This window comes from Tamandua tetradactyla, chromosome 19, assembly GCF_023851605.1.
Source record: "Tamandua tetradactyla isolate mTamTet1 chromosome 19, mTamTet1.pri, whole genome shotgun sequence".
Lineage (NCBI taxonomy): Eukaryota > Metazoa > Chordata > Mammalia > Pilosa > Myrmecophagidae > Tamandua > Tamandua tetradactyla.
Window position 1 is genome coordinate 60611899 of NC_135345.1, and position 21443 is coordinate 60633341.

The window sequence follows — 21443 nt, forward strand, 5'->3', positions numbered from 1 at the left end:
ACTAATACGGTGATAAGATCTCCAATCCAGACCCCATTTAATGAAAATAGTGAAGTGTTTATTTAATGATTTAGTTAGGTGTAGAATTACATAGTAAGCATATCAACAAAAGTTCAGCTATTAATTTGAAATCTACTGCCTTTTTCCTATTGCATGATATTGACATATAGATTGACATACAGACTTGCCTATATAAAGAAAAAGGCATGTTTTTGTGACGCTACAAAGTCACCTGTAAAATAAAATAACTAAAGTTGAATGAGTCATTAAATTTCTCTTTGAAATAGTCTTAGGAAAATAACAGGGACATAACTGATAAGAATGACTACCAGTTACTCTACACATATTTTGTGTCAAACATGAGGATAGGCAATTTACATGAAAATCTCATTTATCCCCACAAAAAACCCTTACAGAGACAATACTATCATGCTCATATCACAAATGATGTAGTTTAGTATAAGTGAAATTTATTTCTACAGGGTCACACAACTAGCAAATAGTGCAGTTAGAACTGAAATTCTATTCAGTTGGATTCCAGGGCCAGTTTTTTGTATAATATGCTGATTATATAAGACATTCTACTTAACTCCCCCATCCTTGCACCTCTCCATCTGGATAGTAACCTTCTACTCTAATTTTCCATTTTGACACTTCATGTTTATTTTAAAATAAGGTGGGTGTTAGATTGCATTTTCCAGAAATGTTTTAATAAACGAAAGATAAGATAAAGATAGATGAGAGCCAGCTACAATTTAAACTACCTTGATCTGGTTAGATTGTGTTACTCAATCATAAGCTGCCCTGAAATGCCTAGTTTTTATGTGCTCATGATTAGCATGGAAAAGACCATCATTGGGAGAGCAGAGAGTCTATTTCCAGATATTGCACTACTCTGCTAAATGATGCCGATAATAATGATGAAACCCTTTGCCATGGTGAGGTGTGGGAGCATTCATTTACCTATAATACATAAATTATGACAGTGAACATTTGGAAAAGTTGAAAAGCCAGAATATTATAGCAGACAATATAACCCAAAATGCAAAGAAACCATAATTATTAGAAAATTGATTTTAGAAAGAACACTCATGAACCTCCAGTTCATTGTATTAAAATAGTTAATAGGCTTTATGATATTACATTGTGGAGAAAATGGTTACCTGTATTTTTCTAGAAACTAATTTACCTACTTTCACGGATACTCTCTATGGAGCAAGTTGCACAATGGGGTTTCATGGGAACACCAGTTCAGGGAACAATAGAAACTTTCAACAAATGATCCCTGTACTGTATTCACCATGTAAAGAGTCCAGAAAGGGCACATTGTACCCCTGTCCTTTACACAGCATAAAGAATGCAGAACAGCAAGGGGAGAAGTCACAAGACGATTGGTCTCTGAGGGTGATCGAAAACTGCTCTGGGTCAGGGTTGATAGATGGAAGTTCCCCACACCTCAGTCCATGCTGTAGGAGACAAGTCTACACTGTCTGAAGGAGATTTTTAATCCATCACAGGGGGAGGGCGTCTTACCAATGAGAGTATTTGTTTTCATGAGCACGAGGGCTGCTTTTTTGTGGTTTCTGGGTTTAACGTCTGGTAAGGCCTTTTCATTAGGGTCAACATCTCCTCCAGGTTGTGGAACATAATAGAAAGGAGTTTGAGGTAGTGGAAGGCTGGAGAACGATAGCTCAGCATATGTTTGTGACTACCACAGCGTAAGAGGTAGAAGTTGGCTGTGTAACAGATGTATGTGATTTCCTTAGTATCTCTTAGAATTCTGGAGCTTTTTGAGTATGACATATAAAAATAACGCAATTTTTTTCTCTGAGTGCTAGATAAAAATTATTTAGTCTTCAATATAAGCTAATGATATAACTCAGCGTATTCTCATAGTTTTACTTTTTTTTTTCCATATTTTGTTGGCTATTTTACATTAGTTCACCAAAGTTACTGGTAGGCACTAAGGTAAACAAGGCATTGTGGATACAATATTAACAAGGTTATATAAAGTGTTGTTTAAAAAGTTCAAGAGAATATTGATATAATCAAAATGTGTCTAACCTGCGATTGTTACTGCAGAAGCCTCTTTTAGAAATTTTTGTTTTCTATCAATGATTTGAGAAGAAAATTCCCCAATAATTGTATTGATGATATGTTCTTCCTTTCTTTTTTTCTTTCTTGCAGTTTACGTACAAATCTAATGAGGTGCAGAGGATATTGCACATTGTCAAGCACATCTATAGTACATAATCTTCATCTCTCCTTCATGTCATACTGAATTAAGTAGATAAACTTGTCATGAGAAATTAAGATGGATGATAATCTTTTTGCCATCATCTTGAAGTAACAAAATACAATTACTCTATCCAAAGTATCTGGGCTAAAGTACCATGTTCACATTCACAATATCGAGCAGCGTCTTGAAGAAATATCACACACTTTGCTAAAACCACAAGGACATCAAATATAATATGTTTAATAGTTTTCAGATTGCATGCATAATATGATCTTGATATCAGCTTGAAAAGACCTAAAGAAATATGAGCATTACTTAATATTAATTTATAAGAAACTACTGTACAAATTTGCTAATGGGGTAGACAAGAATTGCTTTATTTATTTTATATATTAGGTAAAAGGAAAGAGGAAAGATGAGTTAGTTGCTGAAAGCCATACTTACTTTCAATTAAAGTTATGTCTAAATTAATTTGATGAATATTCTGTTGGATCAAAGAATAGTCATTCAAAATATTATTATAATATCAACAATGACAAAATATTGTTTAATCTTTGCTTAAGTTAAAATCAAAGCATATTGCACAGGAACAATACAGTTTGAACAATTATTTTTTAATGACAAAACCAGTTATACTCATCAATGAAAACTGCATATTATAATGCTTACCATATGTCATTTCAGTGACTAATTCATTAGAAGCTACAAAAAGAAAAAGCTGATTTTTTTCTTAAAGAGGTCTGGCAACCCATACTGGAGATACATTTTACTAATTTTTCTTGTCTGGACAGTATTTATACAATAGGAAAGATTGGCTGTAAATTAGATATACATAATGAAAATGAAATAACAACTTAGAAAAACAGAAACAAAATTCTTTGATCACGAATTCTATGTTGAGGAAGAGAAACTACAAGAGAAAGTACTGGAGAGTAATTTCAGTGTTTAAACTACTAGAGAGTTTGTGCTTCTTCCCCATTTCTCCCTCCCACCCATCCTTTTGTCCAGCCGTCTGTCCATTTGTCCAGCCAGCTATCCATCCATACCTGTTTATCTATGTATCTATGTATGTATGTATGTATGTATGTATGTATGTATCTATCTACCTACCTATCTATCTATCTATCTATCTATCTATCTATCTATCTATCTATCTATCTATCTATCTACCTATCTATCTACCTATCTATCTTCCTACCTATCTACCAATCCGTCCTTCTATCCATCCATCCATCCATCCATCCATCCATTTTCCTAAGAATTTAACAAATTTAGCGGCTGTGAGAAAAAGTGCGCCATTCGACTTCCGGGTTTCATGGCTTTCGATTGTTTGGGCGCCAATTTCTCTGACCGTTACACCCTCAGGAGTTAGTGGTTGAGAAATTGTGCCAAGGTTGAGAAATCTTGCACTAACGTATACTGCCTCACGTAGATGTAAGTAGAATCAGCACTTCTCAGACTGTGATTTTTGAAGCACGATTTTAATTGTTCCCACTTATATCAGGATGCCTGACAAAGCAAATGTGTCCAAGAAAAAATCTCAAAAGTTAAAAAGAAATCCGAAAAGAAAAATTGACGATGAAGAAATGGAGTTATCAGAGAAAGAGGTTAGAGACACAATGGAAAAAATTAAAAAATACCCAAATCATCTCTCTTCTGAAGGAAAAACAAAGCATACCAATCTGAAACAGATAAAGATAACATCCAACAAGAGAAAAACCTGGCAACCTCTTTCAAGGAGTAGCAGAGAGTATTTACAATCTATGATGGAATCAGTAATAATAGCAATTTTGAGTAACAGTGTTAAAGAAAACAAACAAATCCAATATCATCTCAACTGTCTGAAGAAAAGATTGCTACAACTGTGTGAAACACTGGAAGTGCCTCCCAAAAACCAGAAAAATTTAACTAATGTGTCAAGTCTGCTGAAAATGGAAAGGGCACAGCACAGTACTAATGAGGAAGGTCATTTTCTTCCTGCAATAGGAAGAAATAGATAAAATAGTGGCAACCGCAGAGTCAATGACCGAGAACATTCAAAGCCTCAAAAGCAAACTTCACATTCTGACTACTGAATTGGAAGAAGAGGAGGAGAAGGTAAAACAGATGTTTCAGATGGATAGTAGTGAAGTACTCTCTCTTCCAGAACTTTCTCAGAACAGTCTCAAAGCACCAGTACTTCAGAAGGAAATTTTGATGCTAATTCCAAACCAGAATGCTCTTCTGAAGGACTTGGATGTTCTTCATAATTCATCCCAGATGAAGGACGTGCTAACTTTCATTGAAGAAGCCCATAAGCGACTGGATGCCTCTTAACAAGTTTTTATATGAGATTGTTTCATATTAATTTAAACTTTATGAATTTATTAAACTGTTACCCTGCAAATGATATTTCAGAGACTCAGGCGTCTGTGGGAATTACTGTCCCTTAATTACATGCACTTTAAAATTAGCCTGTGCAGATATACCATAAGCATCTTGTGTAGTCCTGGAGTTTAGCAACTGGCAAGCCTGGTAAATCACATCTATTATACTGCTGCATCTCTGGTTATTTCCCTGGAACCAGAAAAGAAGAACTGCCACAATCTGTTAGTTAATAATGGCTGACTGAAGGTCATTTATTGCTTAGTGTAGATAAGGTGTGATACTATGAGTTAATATACGTAAAGTCTTTGCATGATATCTGGTACCTAGTTTGCTCTCACTAGTATCATTTACCTGATATCTTACAGTTTGTTGTCTGGTCATCTAGATGTTGAGAAATTTTCAAATGCCTTTAATATTCTTCAGAACTCCCTAGTCTTTTTGTAGTAGTTGATATTTGAGAGGTGCCTTTCACTGTGATGGTAGCATCAACGTTGTATTTTTTTTATTGCATTAGTGAATATATGTTGAATTTACTTTCCATTGTGATCAAAGGATGCTTTTATTTCAGAAAACTATTAAAAAGGAATTCCTAAGCAAGCTTATTCTCTTTAGTGACCCCTTTAAACAAATATCAAGCAAAAAACCCTTCTTTCTAAACCATGTTTTCCTCACTGTGATAAGCATCTGTATATGTGTAACTAAATTATCACTCAACTATATAAAAAAACTAATTCTAACCAATTATAGTCTATTGCCTGAGTTACTTTTATCTATTTGTAAAATAAAATTACTAAATTTCAAAAAAAAGTGCGCCATTCATCATTCTCACTTTTCCTTATCTCACCAGACTTACTGCACTTATGTATCTAATATGCATTTGTTAATCAAGAATTGCTGCATTAAACTGAATTGAACTGAGCTTGGTACACACATGGATGTCACAAAAACTATTGGTAAAGAGAACAGTGATAAGAGAAATAGTTTTCCTCTCCCTCCCTCTCTGTATGATTTCACACATATACACATATAAAGATGAAGTAAAGTAACCCAAACTGCTAATTTCCTCACTATCTCTTCTCTAAACTCCTATAAATGTTATATTCTTATCGTCATAAGTAGGATTTAACATCTACTGTCTTTCACAGTAGTTATTAATATTTGAATTTAATTTATCAAATGTTATGCCTCCACATCAAATAGTGGATTTGAAAGGGCTTGGATTGTGTCATAAATATTTAGGAGAGTAATTTGCACATGGAAGAAAAATTAAAATTTGTTGATGAGTTGATCCCATTTGTGAAGAATGAAACTATTTAAGCTGTCTAAGTTCGTTCTGTCCCTTCCACCCTATACATGATACCATACCATTAAGATAAGCAATTTGCCAGGTGATACCACAAGAAAATGTAGTATCCTACGTTTTGCCTTGCATAGCTGTGTGTCATAAAATCTGAGATGTATTTGAACCCTTTGATTTAAATTCACCTATGAAATCCCTGTTATGCTAAACATATAAGAGTGGTTGGCTTTCTTTGGTTTACACATGAAAATTTTTCACCATGAAAGAGTTTTTCAAATAATGTGTACTTTTTAGGATAAAATGCTGCAGTCATGTCTTAGAAGAACAAACAAAAATGCTGCCCAAAATTCGTTACTTAGCAACAACATGCTCTTAGTTTAACACAACTTGAATGATTTTATTTTGTAAAATTAAGTTGCCTTTCACAATTCTACATCTTTCAAACAAATATTTGTGACTGTCAGTTATAAGGCTTTGAGACTAATAAGGACATGAATGTTTTTGCAACCCTGTATAAGACTGGGAAGTGGAAATACTTGACTCTATAAAATATTTGCTGTTCATGAAACATTTAATTAGGCTGTTTATAGAGAACTTTCTGCTGTTCTCCTTAGACTGTCTTACAATTATTTTCCATAGTTTTGTACGGGTTTTATAACATCCCCCAAGCCTCATCTCTTTTGTGTCAACTTGGTCAAATGGTGGTACCCATTTATCTGTTTGGGCAAATGCTGGCCTGTCTGTTGCTATGAGGACATTTCATAGAATTAAGTCCTGATCACATTGGCTGCATCCACAGCTGACTGCATTTTTAATTAGCTAAGGGGAGTGTCCTCTGCAATGTCTGATGCTTAACCTAATCCCTGCATAGCTTTTAAGGAGGATTAAGAAGACTCTCTTCCTGCTTTGGCCGGTGAGTCTTTCCTGTGGCGTTCATCCAGACCCTTCAGTGGAGTCATTAGCTTCACAGCCTGCCCTATGGATTTTGGACTCTCCAGTCCCATGGTTATGTGAGACACTTTTATAATTTTTTTTTTTTTTATCTAAGGATATTTCCTGTTCTTTCTGTTTCTCTAGAGAACACTAGCTAATACAGCTTGGGACCAGGAGTGGGGTAGTTCTTAAGAAACAGAATCCTAAAAATGGGTTTTTATGATTGGTTTTCTACTCTGATTGGATTCAAATGCATTAGAGGCTCTGATTCCCATAATCAGAATGACACTGCCAATCCATGGGGTGAGTTGGCAAAAGAGAAAGTCAAAATATCACCATTGCATTCTTCTAATGTTTCTCTTGTAGGAAGCCAGGCTTTGGAGATAATGCATTTGACATATTTACAGAGTTTGTGGAAATAAGAAGTATAGAAATGTTGGCTGACTGTTGTTAGACACATTATATGCATCAATGAGTGAAAGGGATGGGCTTAAGGTTTCAAACGAGAAGTTTATGTTCCATCTGATAGATGTAGTTTCCATGAGTGTCCCGAAGGAAAATCTTGTTTCCTGTAGTGGGAGATTTGAGATCTCTGAAAATCTGACCCAAAATATTATTGTTAGAGTAGCAAATCCCAATCTTGCATGGTATCTGCCGTTAATGTGAAGGCATTGATTGGAAAGGAGTGGACCCTGAAAAGTGGGATGATGACATATGGATTGATAATGATGTCGATGGAGAGGTTGAAACCCTAAGTCATGCTGAGTCTTCTCTAGATAACCTTGTAATAGTCTGCCCTGAGGACATAGTCACCCCACCTCCAGCCTGCCCTGGGGAGTTAACCACCCAACCTCCATCTGAAGGGATTAGCTGTAGAGTGAAAATCATGTTTCACCAAATGAAACTGAAAATGAATGCCCTGAAGCAAATGGTTTGGCAGATATTTCTAATTCTTTTCATAACCCAACCCCACCACCCCTCATTTCTTCCAGACCTTAACTAGACTAAAGTCCCAAAAGGCCCCTAAATGTGAGGTATGAAGTATCATACAAGAGGAGGCATTGCTATACTCCAAAAGAACTGTGTGAGTTTTCCAATTTATATAGACAGAAATCAGGGGAATATGTGTGGCAATGGATTTTAAGGCTGTGGGATAATGATGGGAGGAATAAAAGATGAATCTGGCTGAAATTATTGATATGGGCCCACTAAGCAGAGATTCTGCATTCAATATTATAGCTTAAGGGGTTAGAAAAGTCATTAACAGTTTGTTTGGATGGCTGGTTGAAATATGAATCAAAAGGTGGCCAACTTATCTGAGGTTGAAATGCCAGAACTTCCCTCATATAATGAAGATGAGGGGTTCCAGAGGTTTAGAGAGATTGGAATGTTAGAGTGGATTTATCATGTAAAGCCTGCTCTTACACCCCAGGAATGTCTGGAGGATGCACTTTTTACCAGAGCTGTGAGAAAAAAAAATTGAGACTAGTGCCATTATCCCTGAAGAGCTCTGTAGTTGTACTTCTGTGTAGGTCAGATATTACTGTGAGAACTGCTGTCATTGAGCTGGAAACCTAAAACACAATGGGAATGACTGGATTTCAAGTTGACAGAAGCCAGGTGGCAGCACTTAATTACCAAAGACAAGGTGGACACGGCTATCATAATAGACAGCAGACTCAAAGCAGGAGTCAAATTAACTTGACTCACGGAAACTTGTGGCATTGGCTGGTAAATCATGGGGTACCTAGAAGTACAATAGATAGGCAATTTGCTAAATTCTTGTTTGAACCATATAAGCAAAAGAGTTCTAGGTCAAGTGAACAGAAGTTTAACTGGAACTGCAAAAATGGAGAGTCATGGTCCCTTAATCAATTTCCAGATTTGAGACAGTTTACAGATTCAAAACCCCTTGAATGAGGTGGAGGCCAGGTCCCTTTGGGGCAGGACCCTGTTATACTGCCCCAAATTTATACTGTTAGTTTTCCTTAAAGCCTTCCCCAAGGTGACCAGTGGTCTTTTACTAGGGTAACTGTGACTGGGGAAGAGGAAATGATTAGATATTTGGGGGATTATTCAACACTGATTCAGAAGTGATGTTAATCCCAAGGGACCCAAAACATCACTCTGGTCCAACAGCCAGAGTGGGGGCTTATGGAGGTCAGGTGATCAGTGGCGTTTTAGCTCAAATCCATCTCACAGTGAGTCTGGTGGGCCCCCGGAACCATTCTGTAGTTATTTCCCCAGTTCCAGAATCATAATTGGAATAGACAAATGGAGCAACTGGCAGAATCCCTACATTGGCTCTCTAACTCATGGAGTGAGGGCTATCATGGTGGGAAAGGTCAAGTGGAAGCCACTGGAACTGCCCTACCTAGCAAAATAGTAAATCAAACGCAATACCAGATTTCTGGAGAGATTACTACCACTCTTAAGGACTTGAAGGATGCAGGGGTGGAGATTCCGACCATATCCTCATTCAACTCTCCTATTTGGTCTGTGCAGAAAGCAGATGGGCCTTGGAGGATGACGGTGGATTATCTTAAGCACAAGCAGGTGGGAACTCCAATTACAGCTGCTGTTCCAGATGTGGTCTCATTGCTTGAGCAAATCAATACATCCCCTGATATGAAGCTATTGATCTGGCAAACACTTTTTACTGAATAGCAGTTGGTAAGGATCACCTGAAACAGTTTGCTTTCAGCTGGCATGGTCAGCAATATACTTTCATTGTCCTACCTTAGGGATATATTAACTCTCAAGCCCTATGTCATAATCTTGTCCACAGGGAATTTGATCATTTTTCCCTCCCATAAAACATCACACTGGTCCAGTATATTGATGATATCATCCTAGTGAGCAAGATGTAGCAACTACTCTAGACTTATTGGCAAGGCATTTATGTGTCAAAGGATGGGAGATAAATCCAACAAAAATACAGAGGCTTTTCATGTTAGTGAAATTTCTAGGTGTCCAGTGGTGTGGAGCATGTTGGGATATCCCTTCTAAGGTGAAAGTTAAGTTGCTGCATCCGGCCTATCCTACAACCAAAAGAGAGGCACAACACCTAGTTGGTCTCTTTGGATTTTGGTGACAACATATTCCTCATTTGCTACTCCTGCCCATTTATCAAGTGACCAGAAAAACTGCTAATTTTGAGTGGGGACCTGAACAAGAGGAGGCTCTGAGACAGGTCTAGGCTGCTGTACAAGCTGCTCTGTCAGTTGTACCAGATGATCCAGTGGTACTAGAAGTGTCAGTGGCAAATAAAGATGCTGTCTGGAGACTTTGGCAGGCCCCTATAGGAGAATCACAATGCAGACCATTAGGATTTTGGAGCAAAGACTAGTAGTTATCTGCTGCAAATAACTACTGTACTTATGAGAAACAGCTTTTGGCTTGCTACTGCACCTTAGTAGATACTGAAAGCTTAACCATGGGCCACCAAGTTACCATGAGACCTTAGTTGCCTATCATGAGCTGGGTGTTGTCTGACCCACCAAGCCATAAAGTTGGGAATGCACAGCAGCACTCCATCATAAAATGGAAATGATATATATGAGATTGGGCCAGAGCAGGTCTTAAAGGCACAAGTAAGTTACATGAGGAGGTCACCCAAATACCCTTAGTCTCCACTCTTTGCACATTGCCTTCTCTTTCCCAGACCAGAGCTATGGCCTCTTAGGGAGTTCATTACAGTGAATTGACTGAGGGTGAGAAAACGTGGGTGTTGTTTACAGATGGTTCAGCACAATATGCAGGTATCATCCGAAAGTGGACAGCTTCAGAACTCCAACCCCTTTCTGGGGTGTCCCTGAAGAACAGTGGTGAGGGGAAACCTTTCCATTGGGCAGGACTTTGAGCAGTCCACCTGGTTGCTCATGTTGCTTGGAAACAGAATGGCCAGAGGTGCATTTGTATACGGACTCATGGACTGTTGCTAATGGTTTGTCTGGGTGATCAGGACTTGGAAAGACCATAATTGGAAAATTGTTGACAAAGAGGTCTGGGGAAGAAGTATATGGATAGACCTTTCTGAGTGTGCTAAAAACATGAATATATTTGTGTCCCATGTGAATGCGCACCAGAGGGTGACTTCAGTAGAGGAAGGTTTTAATATTCAAGTGGATAAGATGACCCGTTCTGTGGATACCAGTCAGTTTCTTTCTCCAGCAACTCCTGTCATTACTCAATGGTCTCATGATCAAAGTGCTCACGGTGGTAAGGATGAGGTTCTGCATAGGCTCAGCAACATGGACTTCTACTCACCAAGGCTGACCTGGCTACAGCCACTGCTGAGTGCCCAACATGCTAGCAGCGGTGACCCACACTTAACCCTCAATATGACACCATTCCCCGAGGCCACCAATCGCCACATGGTGGCAGTTTGATTACATTGGACCACTCCCTTCATGGAAGGGAATGCAATTTGTTCTAACTGGAATACACAAATACTCTGGATATGGGTTTGCTTTCCCTGCATGCAATACTGCTGCCAAAACTACCATCTGTGGACTTACAGAATGCCTTAGCCATCATCATGGTATTCCATACAGCATTGCTTCTGATCAAGGAACACATTTCACAGCAATGAAGTGCCGTAATGGGCACATGCTTATGGAATTCTCTGGTAGTGCCATGTTCCCCGTCATCCAGAGGCAGCTCAATTATGGTGCCAACCAAGTGGCAATGCCTTGTAGGCAATTCCCTTGCAGTGCTGGGGTGATGTTCTCCAGGAAGCTGTGTATGTCCTGGATCGACATACACTGTATGGTGTCATTTCTACTATAGCCAGTAGCCATGGGTCCAAGAATCAAGGGGTGAAATGGGAGTGGCACCACTCACTATTACTCCCTGTGATCCACTAGGAAACTTTTTGCTTCCTGTCACTGCGACCCTGAGCTCTGCTGGTCTATAGGTTTTAGTTCCAAAAGGGGAATGCTTCCACCAGGAGAAACAATGATGATTCCATTGAACTGGAATCTAAGACTGCCACCTGGTCTCTTTGGGCTGCTCATGCCCCTGGATCAATAAGCCAAGAAGCGGATTATATTATTGGCTGGGGTGATTGAACCTGACTATCAGGGGGTACCAGGACTGCGACTACAAAATGGAGGTAAAGAAGAGTTTTCATGGAATTTGGAGATCCCCTAGGGCCTTTTAGTACTACCATGCCCCGTGATTAAAATCAATGAAAAACTGCAGCAACCCAATCCGGAAAAGACTACCAATGGCTCTGAAACCTCAGGAAGGAAGTCTTGGCTCACCCCATCAGGGAAAGAGCCATGGCCTGATGCAGTGCTTGCTGAAGGTAGTAGGAACATGGAATGGGTAGTGGAAGAGGACAGTGATATATATGCACTATAACCATGCGATCCGTTACAGAAATGAGGACTACAATGCTGTTTTGTTCAAGTTATAGATTCAAGTTGTAAGATATCAAGTTTAAGAATGAATATTATGCAAGGACTTGCACCTTATTCTGGGGAGATTTAATGTGTTCTCAGTTGTATGCAGGACAATTAAGTTTTGTCAGGCAAGGAAAAATGTGTCTTTTATTGTTTTCTATCTAGAAATTATGTATGGTTTAAGGTGATGTGCATAGCTGCTAAATTGACAAAGGATGGACTGTCATGGTCAAGTTCATGTGTCAACTTGGTCAGGTGGTGGTACCCGTTGGTCTGGTTGGGCAAGTGATGGCCTGCCTGTAACTATGAGGACTTTTAATAGAATTAAATCATGATCATATCAGCTGCATCCACAGCTGATTGCACTTGTAATTTGCATTTGTAATTTGTGTCTTCTGCAGTGAGTGATGCTTAATCTAATCACTGGGAGGCTTTTAAGGAGGATTCAGAAGAGAAACTCTCTCTTCCTTTTTCAGCCAGCAAGCCTTTCCTGTGGCATTTGTCCAGACCCTTCATTGGAGTCATCAGCTTCACAGCCTGCCCTTTGGATTTTGGACTCTATGTTTCCTTGGTTACATGAGACACTTTTATAAGTTTGATATCTGAAGATATTTCCTGCTGATTTTGTTTCTCTAGAGAACCCTATCTAATACAGAACTACTTAAATTTCTAGGTAAGAGTATAGTGTGATGGGCAGAATATGTATTTTTAGTCAGAAAACGTGGTTTCAAGTTCAGAGTTATGGTTATTATTAGATATATAACTTCTGTGACCATCAGATACTTTTTATCTAATATCAAACTAATAACTAATAGTGTTAATATGGGTATTCTAGTATCAATGAAATACTTCTATTCAGGATGTACATTTACATTTATAGACATATAATGTTCAAAAATACTCTGAATACTCATAATTCTGATTCTAGAATCCACGCTTTTAAGAGTGGTTATGTTACTTTAAAATGCAGGTATTTCTCAGAAACATTTGAGACTATCACAATACCGATCCCATCACTCAATGGAACTAGAAAACATAAGGTTTGCTATTCTATGAACAGTTATTATATAATCTCCCCATTATGAATCATTGGGTCATTTGGGACATGTGTTTTACTTTATAAACAGCTGTCAAAGCATTTTCTTATCTGTTATAGAATTCCTGTTTCTCCACATCTTTGATAACACCTAGTTATTAGCCATTTTTAATTTAGGTTATTTTAGTATGCATAAATTGTCATTTGATTTTGTTTCTTCTGTAGTTTTCACTAATGTATGATGTTAAAGAGATTTTTAAGTTATACAGTTCTGAACATCTTTTACATGTGTCTATTGAGCACTCCCTATATTTTCTTTATGAAATTCCCATAACATATTTAGCAACATATTCTCTCATTGCTTTTGTTTCATCTAAAAATCTTTGCTTTTTATTTCAGTTTTGAAGATATGTAAAATTCTTTCATTTCTTCAGCTTTTCACAATTAACCTTGAGAAGACTGCTGACATTCTTTTTCTTTTTTACATTTTATGTCTTTTTACTTGAGAGTTTAAAGATTTTCCTTATATAACTGATTTTTAGTGAACATATTATCATGTCCCTTGATGTGGATTTCTTTGTATTTATCCAATCTGAGGTTTGCTGATTTTATTGGATCTGTTCAATTATAGTCTTCATGAACTTAAAAAAAATCATGTGACTTTACAGATTTTTTTGTACACCCATCTTTGTGGAGTATCTATTAAAGGAGCACTAAAACTCCTAATAGTACCATACAAGCCACTAAGTCTCTATTTTCTAAGCACTTCTTTCTCTTTCCTTCAAATGGTATAGTTTATATTCTGCTTTTTCAGGATTATTGATTTTTACTTGAAATATTTTATACATTGCAGTCCATCACTTGAACTTTGTTTATTCACATGAACTTTTAAAATTATAAATTAGTTTCTGCAGATTTAGACTTTCCATTTATTTGGTTTTATAGCTTCAATTTTTCTCCTCATTACATTTATGTTTTCCTTTAACTCCTTGACCATAATTATAATAGCTTTTTCAAGGCTGTTAAAAATTCCATCACTTCTTTCTTTTTTCCATTTTAATTTTTTTTCTTTTTTGATATGATTCACATTTGTCTGCTTATTCATGTTTAATAATTTTTGCTGGTATACTTCACATCATGATGTATGTTGAATAGTATGTAAACTTTCTTGTCTTTCTTTAATGAGTGTCGACTTTGTTTTTTCTGGTAGCTATGACACTTGCAGATCAGCTAGGTCATCTGTACTAGTTTGCTAGCTGCCAGGATGCAATATACCAGAAATGGAATGGCTTTTAAAAAGGGGAATTTAATAGGTTAGAAGTTTAAAATCATAAGGCTGAGAAGATGTCCCAATTAACACAAGTCAATAGAAATGTCCAATTTAAGACATCCAGGGAAAGATACCTTGAGAAGGCCGATGATGGTTCTCTCTCAGCTGGAAGGGCACATGGTGAACGTGGCAGTGCTGGCTTTCTCGTGGCTCTACCAAAAGGGACTCCCTCTGAAATGTTTCTTCTTTTAAAGGAATCCAGTAAGCAACTCCACCCTCAATGGGTGGAGACACTCCTCCATGGAAATCATGTAATCTAAAGTTACCACCCACAATTGGGTGGGTCACATCTCCATGGAAACAATCAAAATGCTCCCACCAGGAATATTGAATGAGGATTAAAAAGACATGGCTTTTCTGGGGTCCACCATACATTCAAACCAGCACATCATCTATGACTAGTTATAATCTTTTAAAATGGGACTAGAGTAGCTTTTTTTATTATTATTATTAATTTAAAAAATTAACTAACACAACATTTAGAAGTCATTCCATTCTACATATACAATCAGTAATTCTTAATATCATCACATAGATGCATATTCATCATTTCTTAGTACATTTGCAACGATTCAGAAAAAGAATTAGAAAGACAACAGAAAAAGAAATAAAATGATAATAGAGAGAAAAAATAAAAATTAAAAAAATAAAGAAATAAAAAAATAAAATAAAATAAAAAAAACTATACCTCAGATGCAGCTTCATTCAGTGTTTTAACATAATTACATTACAATTAGGTATTATTGTGCTGTCCATTTCTGAGTTTTTGTATCCAGTCCTGTTGCACAGTTTGTATCCCTTCAGCTCCAATTACCCATTATCTTACCCTATTTCTATCTCTTGATGGTTTCTGTTACCAATGACATATTCCAAGATTATTCTCTAATGTCAGTTCACATCAGTGGGACCATACAGTATTTGTCCTTTAGTTCTTGGCTAGTCTCACTCAGCATAAAGTTCTCTAGGTCCATCCATGTTATTACATGCTTCATAAGTTTATTCTGTCTTAAAGCTGCATAATATTCCATCATATGTATATGCCACAGTTTGTTTACCCACTTGTCTGTTGATGGACATTTTGGCTGTTTCCATTTCTTTGCAATTGTAAATAATGCTGCTATAAACATTGGTGTGCAAATGTCCATTTGTGTATTTGCCCTTAAGTCCTCTGAGTAGATACCTAGCAATGGTATTGCTGGGTCGTATGGCAATTCTATATTCAGCTTTTTAAGGAACCACCAAACTGCCTTTCACAGTGGTTGCACCATTTGACATTCCCACCAACAGTGGATAAGTGTGCTTCTTTCTCCACATCCTCTCCAGCACTTGTCATTTTCTGGTTTGTTGATAACAGCCATTCTGGTGGGTGTGAGATAATACCTCATTGTGGTTTTGATTTGCATTTCTCTAATGGCCAGGGACATTGAGCATCTCTTCATGTGCCTTTTGGCCATTTGTATTTCCTCTTCTGAGAAGTGTCTGTTCAAGTCTTTTTCCCATTTTGTAATTGGGTTGGCTGTCTTTTTGTTGTTGAGTTGAACAATCTCTTTATAAATTCTGGATACTAGATCTTTATCTGATATGTTGTTTCCAAATATTGTCTCCCATTGTGTAGGCTGTCTTTCTACTTTCTTGATGAGTTCTTTGATGCACAAAAGTGTTTAATTTTGAGGAGCTCCCATTTATTTCTTTCTTTCTTCAGTGCTCTTGCTTTAGGTTTAAGGTCCATAAAACCGCCTCCAATTGTAAGATTCATAAAATAGCTCCCTACCTTTTCCTCTAACTGTTTTATGGTCTTAGACTTAATGTTTAGATCTCTGATCCATTTTGAGTTAACTTTTGTGTAGGGTGTGAGATATGGGTCCTCTTTCATTCTTTTGCATATGGATATCCAGTTCTCTAGGCACCATTTATTGAAGAGACTGTTCTGTCCCAGGTGAGTTGGCTTGACTGCCTTATCAAAGATCAAATGTCCATAGATGAGAGGGTCTATATCTGAGCACTCTATTCAATTCCATTGGTCGATATATCTATCTTTATGCCAGTACCATGCTGTTTTGACCACTGTGGCTTCATAATATGCCTTAAAGTCTGGCAGCGTGAGACCTCCAGCTTTGTTCTTTTTCCTCAAAGATACTTTTAGCAATCCTGGGCACCCTGCCCTTCCAGATAAATTTGCTTATTGGTTTTTCTATTTCTGAAAAATAAGTTGTTGGGATTTTGATTGGTATTGCATTGAATCTGTAAATCAATTTAGGTAGGATTGACATCTTAACTATATTTAGTCTTCCAATCCATGAACACGGTATGCCCTTCTATCTATTTAGGTCTTCTGTGGTTTCTTTTAAGAGTTTTTTGTAGTTTTCTTTGTATAGGTCTTTTGTCTCTTTAGTTAAATTTATTCCTAAGTATTTTATTCTTTTAGTTGCAATTGTAAATGGAATTCATTTCTTGATTTCCCCCTCAGCTTGTTCATTGCTAGTGTATAGAAACACTACAGATTTTTGAATGTTGATCTTGTAACCTGCTACTTTGCTGTACTCATTTATTAGCTGTAGTAGTTTAGTTGTGGATTTTTCAGGGTTTCCGATGTATAGTATCATATCATCTGCAAACAGTGATAGTTTTCTTTCTTTCTTTCCAATTTTGATGCCTTGTATTTCTTTTTTCTTGTCTAATTGCTCTGGCTAGAACCTCCAACAAGATGTTGAATAACAGTGGTGATAATGGACATCCTTGTCTTGTTCCTGATCTTAGGGGAAAGTTTTCATTTTTCCCCATTGAGGATGATATTAGCTACTACAGTAGCTTTTACTACAGGGTTTGTTTAACCATAGTGCAATGGCATGTTTCTTTAGTTTTTACTAAATGCCTTGAGTATTTAAACAGATTTTTTCAAAATGGTTCATCAAAGTAAATGTTGCCTGATCTGTGTGAGCTCTCAGAAATGTCCAGTATACATTACCTTTTAGTGTTTCTTCACATAGGAGTTTGCATTTGACTGGTCTTGTGGAATTTTTTTCTATGAATGGTTACTCAGCCACAGCATAAGTTGCCTTCATATTGAGTTTGAAAACATTCAGCCACAGGTTAGTGGATTCCTATCTGACATTCTGAAAGTTTTTTCTGTGTATCTTTTTCCTCTCTATTGCCCTGCCATGCAAATTTTAGCTAACTCATTTTACTCAAGCTCTTAGGAAGGACCAACATATTCTGCTTGTGTTGGCCTTTCCTGAAGTGAAAAGACGAAAATACTTTTATGCACAGTGCTTAAGTGATTGTAGATGTCACCTAGTTTGTTTCCTTCCTTTAAAAGATCACTATTTTGTCTGTTCTTTATCCAAAGTCTAAAAAGAGGATTTCTTTCTTATGTGTCTTTTCGGTTTTCTGTTATGTAAGATGTCACTCTGTCATAAGTAGTAAAAGAAATACAAATACATTCAAAGTTGTTTTTAAATAAAAATTTTGGAAATTTTGGAAATAATGAAATGAGTGAAAAATATAAAATCTTGTTATCATACCACTCACAAAAACAAATTTAACATTAAGGTGTATGTCACTTATATATTTGATGCATATAGCATTATTTAAGTTTGCATGTATAAATCAGGCAAATGTAATATATATCATATTCATATATATATACCCTATATATTATCTCTCTATTGTATATAATCATTTATAACTTGTTGTATTTTTAAAAATGAGCATTTATCTACAGTCTTTATATGTTAACTATATTTTAACATACGCTATTTAATGGCTTTTGAGTAATTCATTGTATGGATAAACATCTCAGTCTCTTATTGAACATGGTTTTCAATTTTTCTCATTTTTTAATTATGCTATATAACATGACAAGGTTAAAATATTTTTGATAATTTATGTTATTTCCTGAGTCTTTACATCTAGAACAATATTTGTTATGAATATTTCAGGTTTTTTGATAAAGAAAGAAAAATGAAAACATGAGAGTGTTTATCTCAAATCTGAGATTTCCTAGTTTGTGAATGATGAAATAAAGATCATGATTACTTTGTATGCATTTCTCTGATTACTAATGAGATTTAACCTTCAAATGTGCTCTTACACAATTTCTAGTTTGACATGTGTGATTTGTATAGTTGTTTTACAGAAAAATTTTGTAGTATGTAATTGTTTATTAATTTGTTTTATGTTATACAATATTTTTAGTGTTGGTAATTCTCTTCCTTTGGTCATATGAGCACTAACATGTAGCAGTATTCTTTATAAATTACTTCACCTGTATTATGTTTAGTGGCAAATTATATTCAAGCGCAATCAAAGACTCAAAAGTAGGAACAATGATTATATTAACAAATACCTATTTTTTGTTTAGTCTTGGACTTCCATTTTTCTAAGTAATTCAGGAAAGTATTTAGAGGTATATTTAAGTCTCTAGAGATTATGTGATTTGCTCTTGACGCACTATGTGTATCTCTATGAATGTACTCAAATACGTACTCATATGCATATATAATTAAGCATAGAAATATTAATAAAAATGGCAAAATATGACAGCACTAGACAAAAAAAAGTAATCTAGCCGTATTTAAGTCAGTGAATACTATTTAAGATCCCTTGGGATCTATTTTGGTTTGGATTACTTTGCAAGCATGGGATTCAGATATTTTCCATAGCCAAGACATTGCTGTTTGTTTGCAGGATAGACTGATTGGATAGAACAGTTTTATTTTCAAATTTTCCTTTAGAATTAAATGGACTCAAACGAAGCATATAATATCATGTGCTCATTAATTGATAGCTAAAAATGAGTTCTGCATTATTTTTATAAAGATAGATTCACATATAAGATTGTGTATAAAGTTTAAAGTTTTATGCTGTTGAATGCAAAAATGAATGATAAAATACTTGAGGGTGCAAATTTAATTTTCGCTTTGGAGAAACAAACGAAAACTACAAGTTTTTGGCAGGCTATAATAACCCAGAAAAACAAACAAAAACGATGGGTTTTAGCAGTTTATTAACTTCTCTATGCTGCTTCATTGCATTTTTGTTGTTTTTTTGCTTTAAGATCTTTATGACCATTATCATGCTATTCTCATGTCATGAAGTCTGAAAACAATTCTGAGAAGACATGACAATTTCAAACTACAAAAGCTAAGTTTTCTTCCGGAGAAAATTAAAAAAACAATTATCATAACTTTTGTGTTACTTGGTCATATCTGAACTATCTTTTTTTTTTTTTATTAATTAAAAAAAGAATTAACAAAACAATTAGAAATCATTCCAATCTACATGTACAATCAGTAATTCTTAATAACATCACATAGTTGCATATTCATCATTTCTTAGTACATTTGCATCGATTTAGAAAAAGAAATAAAAAGACAACAGAATAAGAATTAAAACAATAATACAAAGAAAAAAAAACAAAAAAAACAAAAACAAAAAACCTATACCTCACATGCAGCTTCATTCAGTGTTTTAACATAATTGCATTACAATTGGGTAGTATTGTGCTGTCCATTTCTGAGTTTTTATATCCAGTCCCGTTGTACAGTCTGTATCCCTTCATCTTCAATTATCCCTTCTCTTTTTTTTTTTTTAATTAACGGAAAAAAAAGAAATTAACCCAACATTTAGAGATCATACCATTCTACACATGCAATCATTAATTCTTAACATCATCACATAGATGCATGATCATCATTTCTTAGTACATTTGCATTGGTTTAGAAGAACTAGCAACATAACCGAAAAAGATATAGAATGTTAATATAGAGAAAAAAATAAAAGTAATAATAGTAAAATCAAAACAAAACAAAACAAAACAAAACAAAAACCTATAGATCAGATGCAGCTTCATTCAGTGTTTTAACATGATTACTTTACAATTAGGTATTATTGTGCTGTCCATTTTTGAGTTTTTGTATCTAGTCCTGTTGCACAGTCTGTATCCCTTCAGCTTCAATTACCCATTGTCTTACCCTGTTTCTAACTCCTGCTGAACTCTGTTACCAATGACATATTTCAAGTTTATTCTCGAATGTCCGTTCACATCAGTGGGACCATACAGTATTTGTCCTTTAGTTTTTGGCTGGATTCACTCAGCATAATATTCTCTAGGTCCATCCATGTTATTACATGGTTCATAAGTTTATCTTGTCTTAAAGCTGCATAATATTCCATCGTATGTATATACCACAGTTTGTTTAGCCACTCTTCTGTTGATGGAGATTTTGGCTGTTTCCATCTCTTTGCAATTGTAAATAATGCTGCTATAAACATTGGTGTGCAAATGTCCGTTTGTGTCTTTGCCCTTAAGTCCTTTGAGTAGATACCTAGCAATGGTATTGCTGGGTCGTATGGCAGTTCTATATTCAGCTTTTTGAGGAACCACCAAACTGCCTTCCACAGTGGTTGCACCCTTTGACATTCCCACCAACAGTGGATAAGTGTGCCTCTTTCTCCGCATCCTCTCCAGCACTTGTCATTTTCTGTTTTGTTGATAATGGCCATTCTGGTGGGTGTGAGATGATAACTCATTGTGGTTTTGATTTGCATTTCTCTAATGGCCAGGGACATTGAGCATCTCTTCATGTGCCTCTTGGCCATCCGTATTTCCTCTTCTGAGAGGTGTCTGTTCAAGTCTTTTCCCCATTTTGTAATTGGGTTGGCTGTCTTTTTGTTGTTGAGATGAACAATCTCTTTATAAATTCTGGATACTAGACCTTTATCTGATATATCATTTCCAAATATTGTCTCCCATTGTGAAGGCTGTCTTTCTACTTTCTTGATGAAGTTCTTTGATGCACAAAAGTGTTTAATTTTGAGGAGTTCCCATT

At 36.0% G+C, this 21443-nt stretch overlaps 1 pseudogene; it reads left to right on the forward strand.

Annotated features, from left to right (window-relative positions):
- Nucleotides 1–3547: 3547 nt before the first annotated feature.
- LOC143663646 (centromere protein Q pseudogene) lies at nucleotides 3548–4628 on the forward strand (annotated as a pseudogene).
- Nucleotides 4629–21443: the final 16815 nt, after the last annotated feature.